The 12,948-nt window shown below is 44.1% G+C and overlaps 1 long non-coding RNA gene across 8 annotated transcripts in view; it reads left to right on the top strand.

Moving 5' to 3' along the window:
• The first annotated feature begins 9,726 nt into the window (after window positions 1–9,726).
• The window catches only part of LOC126998879 (uncharacterized), a 40,546-nt gene continuing 37,324 nt past the window's right edge, over window positions 9,727–12,948 (top strand). For 2 of the 8 annotated variants that reach the window (XR_007753049.1, XR_007753055.1), the window contains exons 1-2: window positions 9,727–9,943; window positions 10,114–10,700. This is a non-coding gene — a long non-coding RNA (uncharacterized LOC126998879). Of the gene's footprint in view, window positions 9,944–10,113; window positions 11,208–12,948 lie in introns of those variants that run through there. The other 6 variants (XR_007753050.1, XR_007753052.1, XR_007753053.1 and 3 more) reach the window with 6 other exon arrangements.

The following is a 12,948-nucleotide window of genomic DNA, read 5'->3' on the forward strand; positions in this document are numbered from 1 at the left end:
GAGCCGATGTACCGAGTTGTTTTCGTTCTAGTCTAGCAAGTTTTCCCAAGGCTTCACAACCCTCCGCGCCACACCTCCGCGACACCCTTGGGGGCGGAACCCACTGGTTGGGAGCCCCGGGTGTGTATAATTGTCTAGCCGTGTAAGGGGAGGAGTTAAAGGCCTAGTCTAACTCAAGGAATGTGTAGTTTTCTGATTTATCTGTCAATTTATTGATATATTGCAATTTATTTTCAAGTACATATAAGTGGGAATGATGCAATTTGCTTGTGACTCGAGAAATCTGTAAATTACTAATGTGTCTATCGATTTACAAATATTTTTTTCTTTACTTTGGCACACATATAATGGAGAGAGATGTAGTGTTGTGAGGGGGGTGAGGCGGTGTGGGTGAGCTAAGTCCAAACACAGGCGAGGCAACACCGTCTTGATGTATTGTGATAAGGTTAAATGCCCTTGTACGGCGCTTGAGTGTCTTCTTTTTGTCGGGCTTAATGCATCTCTCTCTCTCTCTCTCTCTCTCTCTCTCTCTCTCTCTCTCTCTCTCTCTCTCTCTCTCTCTCTCTCTCTCTCTCTCTCTCTCTCAACACGCAGCAGGTTTAATGCAATTGCTCTCTTTTTATTAATTTGTTTTCCCACGCATTTATTGCACACCAGATTTTGCTCCGAGTTGAATGTCACTGCGGATGAGGTTTTAGCGCGTGTTAATATTACATGCTCACACTTCTTTTATTATATTTCTTTTTATACTCTATTACCGGGAATGTTTAGTTTTCACCATTTAGTTTCATAATTTACTTTTTGATCTTTCCCTTCCAGTAAAACACCGTGTTGGCAATATTATTCCCCTGAATGTCATTTGAATATTTATCGAGACAGCTTAAAAGAGTAACAACGCAGAATTCTGGGAAGGGGAGAGAGAGAGAGAGAGAGAGAGAGAGAGAGAGAGAGAGAGAGAGAGAGAGAGAGAGAGAGAGAGAGAGAGAGAGAGAGAACTGTATATATCACAATACATCAACATCTCACCCAAAATCTTCTACTGCCACGTATTTATTATCTTTTAACACACACACACACACACACACACACACATCGGCACGGCGAGAAAGTGCAGCAATATCAACACAATAATATAAACAAAAACTCCGAATAATATTGAAAGACTGCGGTAGGTACGTATATATTACTGTTGTTAGTACCGATAACGATAGTGATAATGATGGTGATTATGGTGATAGCGACGGTGGTGGTGGTGGTGGCGGTGGTGGTGGTTCCTCACGCCTGTTTGTTAGCTTGGAAACAGTGGGACTTGGTGAGGAGGGAGACGTGAGGGTGGCGGTGGCAGGGTCCGTGGTGGTTGTTGAGGGAGCGATCGAGGTGAGCCGAGGGGAAAGAGGCTGAGCGAGGCGAAGATGTATAGAGAGGTTTAGGAGGTGAAGGGGAGAGATTCGTTCCGCACCGACGTGGAATACAAGTGATGGATTTGAAGTCGGAATTAATGAAATGTGATAAAGTGGATGAGGGTGCATGTGGAGGTGTGATGGAGGAGGAGGAGGAGGAGGAGGAGATGATAAAAAGATGCAGATGGTGGTGTGGAGGAAAAGAGGAGGACTGAGTGAAGAGAAGGAAGTTTGATTTATACATTTCTTATTTCTTTTAACATTACGAGTGCGTTTTATCTATACTAATTATTAAAAAAAAAAAGATGCTGGTAGTACAGAAGACTTGAGAAAATGGTAAATAATACATGATTTTGTCTCGCTACCTACACATGTATTAATAGTTGTATAATCACACTCTGTCCTGCCTGGGGTTTGGGATGGCATGTTCCTCCCTTCTCCCTTGTTGTTTACCTGCAACAATAAACTATCAATCAATCAATCAATCGTATTTCTAGAGTTAACAACTGTTTATTTATTAACCACAAATATACTACTTGCTGTAAAAAAAATGCTAGGGGCCTTAAAGGTACAGGTGAAGATAATGAGACATCCTTATAGAGTCGTGATTACCAGCAGGTGTGTTAAGGCAGGTGTGTGACAGGTACGTAGGTAGCGAACGGTATACAGACATGTGGGGGGAGGGCGGAGTGTTAAAATTGGTGTGAGAGAGAGAGAGAGAGAGAGAGAGAGAGAGAGAGAGAGAGAGAGAGAGAGAGAGAGAGAGAGAGAGAGAGACTTAATAGAAACAAGCAAACAAAAATAAAACGCATATAACCTGACAAGCATTCACAGCAAGAGACAAACGAACAGACTGACACGTACAGACGGATTGAAGCAAATAAACAGAGTCAAAGACAGGCAGACGAGTAAAACCAGACAAAAAAAAAAAAAAAACATTCAGATGACGGACTTAGGCAAAATAACTCACAGGCAGACACAAGCAGACAGACGGAACGAAAAAGACAAAAAAAAAAAAAAAAGACAAGCAGGCAGAAAGAGGCAGGCAAAGAAAGACACAAACATGCACAGACATAGATATATACACAGATAGACAGGCAGACAGGTAGAAAGACACACACACACACACACACAATAAAACCATCTGCTCTTCTCCTCTTTCGTTTTTCACTCCATCTTTCTTCTCTTCCTCCCAATCTCTCCCTTCATTTTTCTCCTGCCCCCAATGACTCCAGGTACCCATGATGTGCCGTGACGTGATTGCCTTCATTAAGGTGATCAACATACAGGTGATTGCTGCGCCTTGGCTTTATTTACTTGCGTCCCGTTAGTTGCTTTATTTTTAGTGTCTAAGTTTTCATTTGTATGTGATATTTATATTTACCCTTGGAGGCGTTATTTTAAGATTATGCCTTTCATGGTGCTATGTGGGAGTGTGTGTGTGTGTGTGTGTGTGTGTGTGTGTGTGTGTGTGTGTGTGTGTGCGCGTGGGGGTCTTGTATAAAGATGCGTGTGTCTTTGCGCGTGTGTGCATTTATGTGGTGGGGAAGGATGCGGAGTTCTTTATATAAACGTGTGTGTGTGTGTGTGTGTGTGTGTGTGTGTGTGTGTACGCCTTTTCTCGTTTGCCGTTTGTCTTAACATTAATTATATCATGCATATTCACTTCTTTTTACTTTCATTATTATCAACCTTGTATTCTCATCACCATTCTCTCTCTCTCTCTCTCTCTCTCTCTCTCTCTCTCTCTCTCTCTCTCTCTCTCTCTCTCTCTCTCTCTCTCCTACGCTATTCTCTCCTGCATCCCTCCTTTCTAATTCATTACACTATTGGCTCTTGCACTTTCCATGCGTCATTAATTTCCTTCGCTTTATATACGTATTTTATTACTTCCTATTTTCCATTCTCTTCCGTCACATCGCTCCCTCGCCTTCTCTTTTGCGTTTCCTTGTTCTTTCTTCTTCCGCCCTCTCTACATCGTGTTCAGACATTGGTCATCCCTTCCATTCATTAACTCAAGCATAATAGAAATTGTAGTTATCGTCTGTCATCGTTTTCAGTTTATGTTTTGTGTATCTTCATTTTTTATTCTTATTTTTTTATCTTCAATTTTTCTTCATATTTGTCAGTTACGTTGGTGTTGTTGGTGGTGTTGGTGTTGTTGGTGTTGTTGGTGTTGTTGTTGTTGTTGGTGGTATTATTGTCATTATAGCTATTATTTTATCACTATCTTCATTATCAAAAGTATCATATCAAAAACTCAAAATATTATAGTCTTTAGTATCATGATAACGATAATTAATATAGTAAGAATAACAATGGTAATAACAATTGTACAACCTGATGGGATGAATGAAAACAGAAAAAGGAGTAAGAAAAAAATATAAACCTCTTAAAGATAATCACAATTGACCAACGATACAGCCACAGCGCAATTGAATCTTAACAAATGGCTCCTCATGGCTCACCCCACGATATAATTCACGACCAAACAGAGAGCGCGAGGGGAGGGGAGGGAGAGGAGGAAGAAAAAAAAATAATAGAAGCACTTATTGCCAGCCTGAAGCACGCAGCACATCCATCACTAGCCTGCCTCTTGTAATAACAGCAGCAGAACTTATACCAACAGCCGCGAGGAAAAAGGGGGAAGAGAGAGAGAGAGAGAGAGAGAGAGAGAGAGAGAGAGAGAGAGAGAGAGAGAGAGAGAGAGAGAGAGGAGTATTGAATAGACGAGGGAAGGGAGAAAACAAATTCGTACTGTTAGAAAAGAGAAAGAAGAGAATGTAAGAGAAAGGAGCATTGACAAGACGAATGGAGAAAAAAGAAACGAAAACAGTAATAAAGAACAAGTAAAGAGAAGCTTATCCATTACCAAGCAAAGCGAGAAATGGTGATGGTAGAAGAGGTGTCTGTAAATGCTGGTGGAGGCGGTAGTAGTAGTAGTAGTAGTAGTAGTAGTAGATAATGACGGGTAAAAGAAAAAGAGCGAAAGAAAGGAAGGGAGCGAGGAAGGGAAGAGAAATAAAAAATCAACACGAACACCACTTTGGGTCATTAAGAGAGCGAGGGTGATAGTGCTTACAAGGACGTGGCAATCTGGCGCGACGAAACGAATTACCGAGGGAACTAGAGATAGTGTCCACGCTTGGGAGGGCAGGAGGAGGAGGAGCAGAGGGGAGGAGGGCGTGTGACGATGTGTTTAGAGGAGAGGAAATGGAGAAGGGATAGGAGATAAGTGGAGAAGAAAGAAGAGAAACTGCGCAGGAGAGACATGAGAAAGGAAATGAAACTAGAAAAATAGAGGAGAGGGGAGAAGTGAAGAGGAAAGGAGAACTGGTGGAGAAAGATAGAGAGAAAAGAAAGAAGAGACAGGGAAAGAAGTAAAGGAGAGACCAGACAGGAGAGAGGATCAAATAGAATAAAGACGAGGAAACTAGAGAGAAAAGGAGACAAGCAAATTTGCATGGAAGGAATCCAGACACATGGCTAGAAGAGAGAACAGGGAGGAGAGGAAGAATGAAAAATAAAAGAGAGAGAGAGAGAGAGAGAGAGAGAGAGAGAGAGAGAGAGAGAGAGAGAGAGAGAGAGAGAGAGAGAGAGAGAGAGAGAAGGGGGGTTGGAGGAACAGGGGAGGGGAGGGGTTGGAGGAATATCTCTCTAAATACATTTGAGCAAATACACAACCTTGCCCCGAGATGGAAATTCCGCACGAGGTATACATGTGTGTGTGTGTGTGTGTGTGTGTGTGTGTGTGTGTGTGTGCCCTTACCTTAAATAAATCCGTGTATAATTCGACTCCACACCCTCTGATACATGTGTGTGTGTGTGTGTGTGTGTGTGTGTGTGTGTGTGTGTGTGTGTGTGTGTGGACGGAGGATTGCTTATCTGTAAATTAGATGCGGTTGTTCCTCCTTACCATGAGGCGGCGGTGTAAGTCTGATAATGCATCTCTTTGATCTGGCGAAGGCGAGGAGAGGAGGAAGAGAGGGAAGAGGAAGAGGAGAAAAAGAAGAGGAGGAGGAGGAGGCGCTTCGTCTTTGTGCTTGTAAGAAAAAGTGGTTATGGAAGGTGGTGGTGATTGCTGTGAGAAATAAGAGGAAGAGGAGGTGAAATTCTTGTTGTGAGTGGAAAGAAAAAGGAAAAGAGGAAAAAAAATGGTGTTGATGGAGAAGGAGGAGTAGGAGGAAATGAAGTGCATCGTCTTTGTGCTAGTAAGATGTTATGAAGGGAGGTGGTAATCGTTGTGAAGACTTAGGGGAAGAGGAGGTGAAATTCTTGTTAAGAGTTGAAAGAAAACGAAAATTAGGAAAACAACGATGTCGATGGAGATGCAGGTGGTTGTGGGGGGTGAAATAGTAATGAGATAGAAAATGAGATAAATAATGATAGTGGAGCCCGTTATTATGCAAGATGTGATGGCCATGGATAGTGTAGAAAGTATAGATAGTGGAAAGGTGAATAGTACTGCTGTTCTGATGATAGTGATAATGGTTAGGCTGATGATAGTGACTTGCGTGGTAAAAATGACTGTAAAAAAGATAAGGGATGAAATATGAGGTTGATGTAATAATGTGGATAGTTGGGTGATGATAAAGATGGTGGATTGTGGTGGTGATGGTGGTGATGATGGTGATGGTAGTTGGTGTTTAGAAAAGCTCGGTGGTGAGGAAGAAACTTAGAAGGAGATGGAAGAGGAGTAGGAGAAGAAAGAGTTGGAGCAGGAGAAGAAAGAGTAGGAGGAAAAGAAGAAAGAGTACGAGGAGGAGAAGAAAGATTAGGAGGAGGAGAAGAAAGAGTAGGAGGAGGAGAAAAACGTGTGTAGAGAAGCAGGAAGAGTGGGAGGAGAAGTAAGAGTAGGAGGAGGAGAAGAAAGAGTAGGAGGAGGAGAAAAACGTGTGTAGAGAAGAAGGAAGAGTGGGAGGAGAAGAAAGAATAGGAGGAGGAGAAGAAAGAGTAGGAGGAGAATAAGAAAGAGTAGGAGGAGGAAAAGAAAGAGTAGGAGGAAGAAAAGAAAGAGTAGGAGGAGGAGGGAAAAAAAAAGAGTAGGAGGAGGAAGAGAAGGAGGAACATAATGGCTGTTCCTCCAATTGGCACTAATAGCCATACGCGAAAGAGGATATAGAGGAGAAAAAATATTGGAACGAGGACAAAACAAACAAAAAAATAGATGCGGGAATAAATTAGAGAGCGAGAAAAAGGAGGAAGAGGAGGCGGAGAAGGTAAAGGATAAGTGTATGAATGAGGAAAAGGAAAAAAGCGAAAGGAGGGGAAAAATAGCAGAAGAAATAAACCAAAAAATAGATAAAGAATGGATAAGTGGCAAGAAGGAACGTAAAAAAAAAGCATCTGAGAGCCGGAAAAGGAGTAAGCTAATGAAGAAGAAGAGGAATAAAAAAAGTTAAGGAGCTAGTAAAAGAGGATAAGGAGGAGGAAGCGGAAGAGAAATATTAGATGTAAAAGAGTAAGTAAAAAAAATATATATATATAGGTGGAAGACTAGATAGGTATTACAAGGTCAAGAAAAGAAAGGGAAAGAAAGGAGAGATAATTAATTGGATGGGAATGAGGAAGAGTAAATAAAGAAAAATAAATATCAAGAGAATTATTATAGAAAGAGGAACAAGGAGGAAGCCCGAACACATCTCTAATCATGCTGTCAGGAAAATAAGAGGAGTTTGTGACTTGTGGGGTGGTGATGATGGTAGTGTTGGTGGTGGTGGTGATGGTGATTTTGATGATGATATAGCTGCAGTAGTGATGGTAATGGTGGTGATAATGGGGAAGGTAATTGCGGTGTGGGGATAATGACAGCAATGGTGATGATGGTGATGGTGATGGTGATAATGATGTGATATGACTGTTTGTATGTGTGTGTGTGTGCGTGTTTGATGAGTCCCGATAGCCATGAACTGGTTTCCGAAGGTTAATTTGCGCAGAGCTTTTCTTTGATCCGCGCTTTGTTTATAAGGGCATCTGTCACGCCACTCCACGCATGCACAGGAAGGAAAGGCAGGAAGAAATATGAAGGGACGTGGAGGAGGAGGAGGAGGAGAAAAAGAAGAAGAAAAAGGAGAAAGAAGGAAAACGGGTTAAGAAAGTGGAAAAATGCGAGAAGGAAAAAGCAAACCAAAATATATACAAAGAAAATGTGTGAAGTGACGCGGAGGAGGAAGAGAAGACGAAAGAGAGAGAAGAAGGGAGAATGAATAAGAAAGCCGATAAATCCGTGAAGTGAGAAGAAAGAAAAAAAAATACACACGAGGAAAAAATAATGGTAGAAAATAGAAGAAAAGGTGAAGGAAGAGAAGAAAGAAGGAAAAATAATAAAGCAAGCGAGGAAATACAAGAAGGGAGAAGAGCAAAAACAGAAAATACATATGAAGAAAAAAATAACGATAGAAAAATAATAGTTAGCTCCAGTATATTATTTTTACCCCATCTTCTTCTTTTCCTTCGTCACTGGCCTCCCTCACACCCACTCACTGTATACACAATCTTCGCTCACATCATTACCGCTGACGCACCACCACCACCACGGCCATAAAAATAACTACCGAGAAATCACACGTTTAATATAGATACTCCCTCCCCGTGTGTGCCGTGTTGCATCCCTTCCCCCTCCCTCCATGCCACGTCACGCGCCAGGAGACTTAGTGTTGCTGTTATTACACGTCTTTGGTCTGCGGTTTTCCTCGCGTAGCTATTCTCTCCCATTAGCGTTGTTAAGTGCGTTCGTCTTGCTACTCGGGTTGTCGGGGTGCGCGGCGAGGGGTTTATCGCACTTCACTAATCACGTGGCGGGCGATCCCATGCGAATGTATTTTTGGAGGGTTATTGTGGATTATGTATGAGTTTGATTTTTTGTTTGATTTTCAGTATCGGTGTTATTTTCAAACGCTTCTCCTTTATACTTTGGTGCTTATGTAGCTTTGTATTTTTGCGTTTGAAATGTAACTCATAGTAAGAATAAATGTATGATGCTAATATTAATTTTGCATGGGATTTATTATTCTTTTGGTTTAAAATGTATCTTTTTTTGACATGTTATGAATTTACTTATCATTATTCGTTTGTTACCTTGTATTGTATAAAAAAATATATCACTAATATTACTACAAAAATAACTGCTCCAATTCTTCAACTACCGGTACTACTACTACTACTACTACTACTACTACTACTACTACTACTACTACTACTACTGCTATTATTACTACTACTACTTATACTACTACTACTACTACTACTACTACTACTACCCCTATATGTATTTCCAACGCTAAGCTTTCGTTACAAGCAATTCCCGGCGTTACATCAGTCTCTAATAAACAATACTTAACTCCACACCACAACACACGTAGGCTCCTAATTCCCTTCCTACTGACGTTACGCTCAATCTCCGCTGTTCCCTACAAGGCCGGGTTGGTACTGTCTTCGTGGCTTTCATTATCTCGTTACGTCATTCTCGAGCGGCGATTATCTACTTAGCGATCTTCTCTGCACGGCCCTCATGCACCGGCAATTAGCGGCATATTTGTGGCTTGCTTTATTTACGCTATACGCTCTCACTCCCCGAGATTCACTTCCTCCTCGTTGATTTGCATCGTTATTAGAGCGAGCGAACTGATGTAGTTTCGTGTTCTTGAAGTGTTGTTAAGTACTGTAGCATGACTCGTAAACATAACAGCATCGTAAAACAGTAACTAACACAATGAGATCCATAACAGAACCACAATTATAAAACAGTAACTACATCTTTTATATGACTGTTGCTAATGATACTACCACCACCACCACCACTACTACTACTACTACTACTACTACTACTACTACTACTACTACTACTACTATTACTACTACTACTTCTATTATTACTACTACTTATCCTACTATTATAGCAATATTCTTGTTACAGTTGTAATATGTAGGGGTGTCACTTTCATGAGTTCGGATTTACTGAAAGACCGAGAGAGAGAGAGAGAGAGAGAGAGAGAGAGAGAGAGAGAGAGAGAGAGAGAGAGAGAGAGATGCTGTACAGCTACTAATTATGATGATGATGATGATCGTAATATCGTTTAGAATATTTAAAAAAAGAAATTACAAGGGGGCTGGTTATATATTATGTAAGACTTTAACCAACACGCGGACGTCAAGGACCCTGCGTCCTCAAGGGAAGAGTTTGGCCATGTGTCCAGAGACAGCTGTGTGTACCTGTGGCTATGTCTAAAGCTTAACAGACGCATCTGTTTATTTTATTTCTGTCGAAAGACCGATAATTGAAAACCAAGAGTTATGGAAAGATTAAAATGGGCTACGGGCTGTTTAGTATAGTAAGAGAAATGTAACTGGAGGAAGAGAGCCTCCTCTGGGTCTGGGGGAGGGGGAGGAAAGACCCCCACACCCAGGGACAGGCTCACATGATGGTGCAGGGAGCACCGCCCCTGCAGAGGAGCGGGGCGTCGGCAGGGACGGCGGGGGCAGCAGCCCCATATTCACATGATGATGATGATGATGATGGGGGCACCGCCCCTGCCAAGGGGGAGGTCGTCGGCAGGGGCGGCGGGGGCAGCAGCCCCATATTCACATGATGATGATGATGATGATGGGGGCACCGCCCTTGCCAAGGGGGAGGCCGTCGGCAGGGGCGGCGGGGGCAGCAGCCCCATATTCACATGATGATGATGATGGAGGCACCGCCCTTGCCAAGGGGGAGGCCGTCGGCAGGGGCGGCGGGGGCAGCAGCCCCATATTCACATGATGATGATGATGGGGGCACCGCCCTTGCCAAGGGGGAGGCCGTCGGCAGGGGCGGCGGGGGCAGCAGCCCCATATTCACATGATGATGATGATGATGATGGGGGCACCGCCCTTGCCAAGGGGGAGGCCGTCGGCAGGGGCGGCGGGGGCAGCAGCCCCATATTCACATGATGATGATGATGATGATGATGGGGGCACCGCCCTTGCCAAGGGGGAGGCCGTCGGCAGGGGCGGCGGGGGCAGCAGCCCCTTATTCACATGATGATGATGATGATGATGGGGACACCGCCCTTGCCAAGGGGGAGGCCGTCGGCAGGGGCGGCGGGGGCAGCAGCCCCATATTCACATGATGACAGACAAACTCGCGAGTCGGGACAAAGACGACGATGAAGACATGACGAACATACAGGTGACTACACGGTGGGAGGGGCCGCGAGTCTGACAAAGACGACGATGAAGACAGGACGAACATACAGGTGACTACACGGTGGGAGGGGCCGCGAGTCTGACAAAGACGACGATGAAGACAGGACGAACATACAGGTGACTACACGGTGGGAGGGGCCGCGAGTCTGACAAAGACGACGATGAAGACAGGACGAACATACAGTTGACTACACGGTGGGAGGGGCCGCGAGTCTGACAAAGACGACGATGAAGACATGACGAACATACAGGTGACTACACGGTGGGAGGGGCCGCGAGTCTGACAAAGACGACGATGAAGACAGGACGAACATTCACACACACAGATCGCCGCGGTGGGTCGTGCAGTCCGCGGCGGAGGGTGGTGGCGTAGTCCCTCCTGCTGCTGCTGGCGTGGACGGCCAGGGCGTGTTGAGGGCCGCCGTGGTCGTGGTGGCGGCGGATGTGGCTCGGTGGCCGAGGAGCAGCACGGCTTCGTGGTGTACGGGTCCCCATACTACAGAGTCGAGGCGGTGCTCTCCTTGGGGCTGCCAGGTCCGGACCAGGACGGGCTTTCGCGGCGCCGATGGTTGCGTCCAAACCAACAGTTTAACCCAAACAAAAAGAAAATACAGGTGATGAGAGAAATGTTGTGCTGAGGACAATGTCAGATGTGAAGAGGGGCGAGGGTTATGGTGAAGGGAAGATGGCTGTGTTGATGGCGGCCGACAATGAAAGCGGGAAATTGATTCTTTCCTACCCCCTCCCTTTTTACATCTTTCTTTCTCTCCCTCTTACCTCATTGCTCTTGCAAAGAGCTACATTGTTTGTTTGCTAGAGATTACGAGATATTTTGGAAGAGATTCGGTGTTGAGAGAGAGAGAGAGAGAGAGAGAGAGAGAGAGAGAGAGAGAGAGATGTACATAGAAATTCAGATCACATAATGCCCTATGATTGACTACGTGGTCTGTCCTTAAACCTTATAAGTGAAATTGTGTCAAATCAAATAACTCACTACTAAGATTTGGAATGTCTGCCTCAGCGATGGAAATGGTTCTCGAGATTGTCAGTCGTGTTGCACAGGACCACTGAAGGCGGGAGACTATTTCAATCTCTTGCTACGAAGTTAGCGTAGAAAAATTTGGTGTAGTCCAAGTTTATTGTTAACATTTCAGCTTTCTCCCGTTATTCATCGGTTTAAGACGTGTCATCGATCGCACACACACACACACACACACACACACACACACACACACACACACACACACACACACACACACACACACACACACGTATTTAACAGGTAATACTTTCTCTTTCCAGGTAAGACATCATCAGCGGCAGCAATAACAGTAGTATCTGTTGAAACCGTAGGTGTCGCTATGAGAGAAAATCACTCACTCGGGTTCGTAAAAAGAAAAGACTTGTATTTCTTTCATAATACACCAAAACATTATATCCGCTTATTCCTTACCGGACCTTACTACCATCCACCCCCGTCTTCTCTTCTACTACTCCTTCACCCTCCTCCGCTCCCCCCCTCCAGCATCACCAACTACAGCAACTTTTTATCCTCTTCCTGCAAGTTTTTCTCGTTGGGCCCCATCAGTTTATGGCCCCAACTCTTCCCTTCCCCTCCTTCTCCCCATCTTCTTCCTTCTCTGTCCTTTCTTCCTATCTTCCTTCCTTCTCTGCCCTTTCTTCCTATCTTCCTTCCTTCTTTCCTTCCTTCCTTCCTTTCTTTCTTCCTTCCTTCTCCGTCCCTCGAGTCGCTGTTCATCCTCTCTTTCATCTGGCAAATATTTGTATGTGTCTGTCTGTTTGGTTTTCTCTGTCAGTCAATTCTGCTATTTAACTATCTAACAATCCACATGTTCATTTTACTTATCTATCTCTCACTAGCTTAGGTATCATTTTCCAGTGAATATAGAAGAATCAGAGACATCATGAATGGGAGGTGATTTTCTGGTTATTTTGTATTGAATGTCTTGGTCGTTGAGTTTTGTATATTTTGATTTGTATCTTTAATCAATCTCGTTTGGTGGTTTGCGGACGGAGGAATCTGGTTACGAATGAATGTTCCGTCTCTTCTTTAATGGTGCAGGTGGCGTTCATTGGTCTATTGGTCCGGTGGTGTGTGTGGCGATATGTAGAGCTTCAGAGAGGGAGGGAAGGAGAGAGCGGAATGAGGGAGAAAGGGCAAGGGATGGAAGGATTAGTCTCACATTTACATACATAGGAGAGAGCGGATGGATGCTTAGGACTACCCCGTAAATTTTCTCACGCCCACCCACGTCCCAAGACTTCTTTCTCTACGCTTGGAATGCCGTCGCCCTCTCCTCCTCCTCCTCCTCCTCCTCCTCCTTCTCTTTTTCCTCCTGCTTTA

This window comes from Eriocheir sinensis, chromosome 15 (assembly GCF_024679095.1).
Source record: "Eriocheir sinensis breed Jianghai 21 chromosome 15, ASM2467909v1, whole genome shotgun sequence".
Taxonomy (NCBI): domain Eukaryota; kingdom Metazoa; phylum Arthropoda; class Malacostraca; order Decapoda; family Varunidae; genus Eriocheir; species Eriocheir sinensis.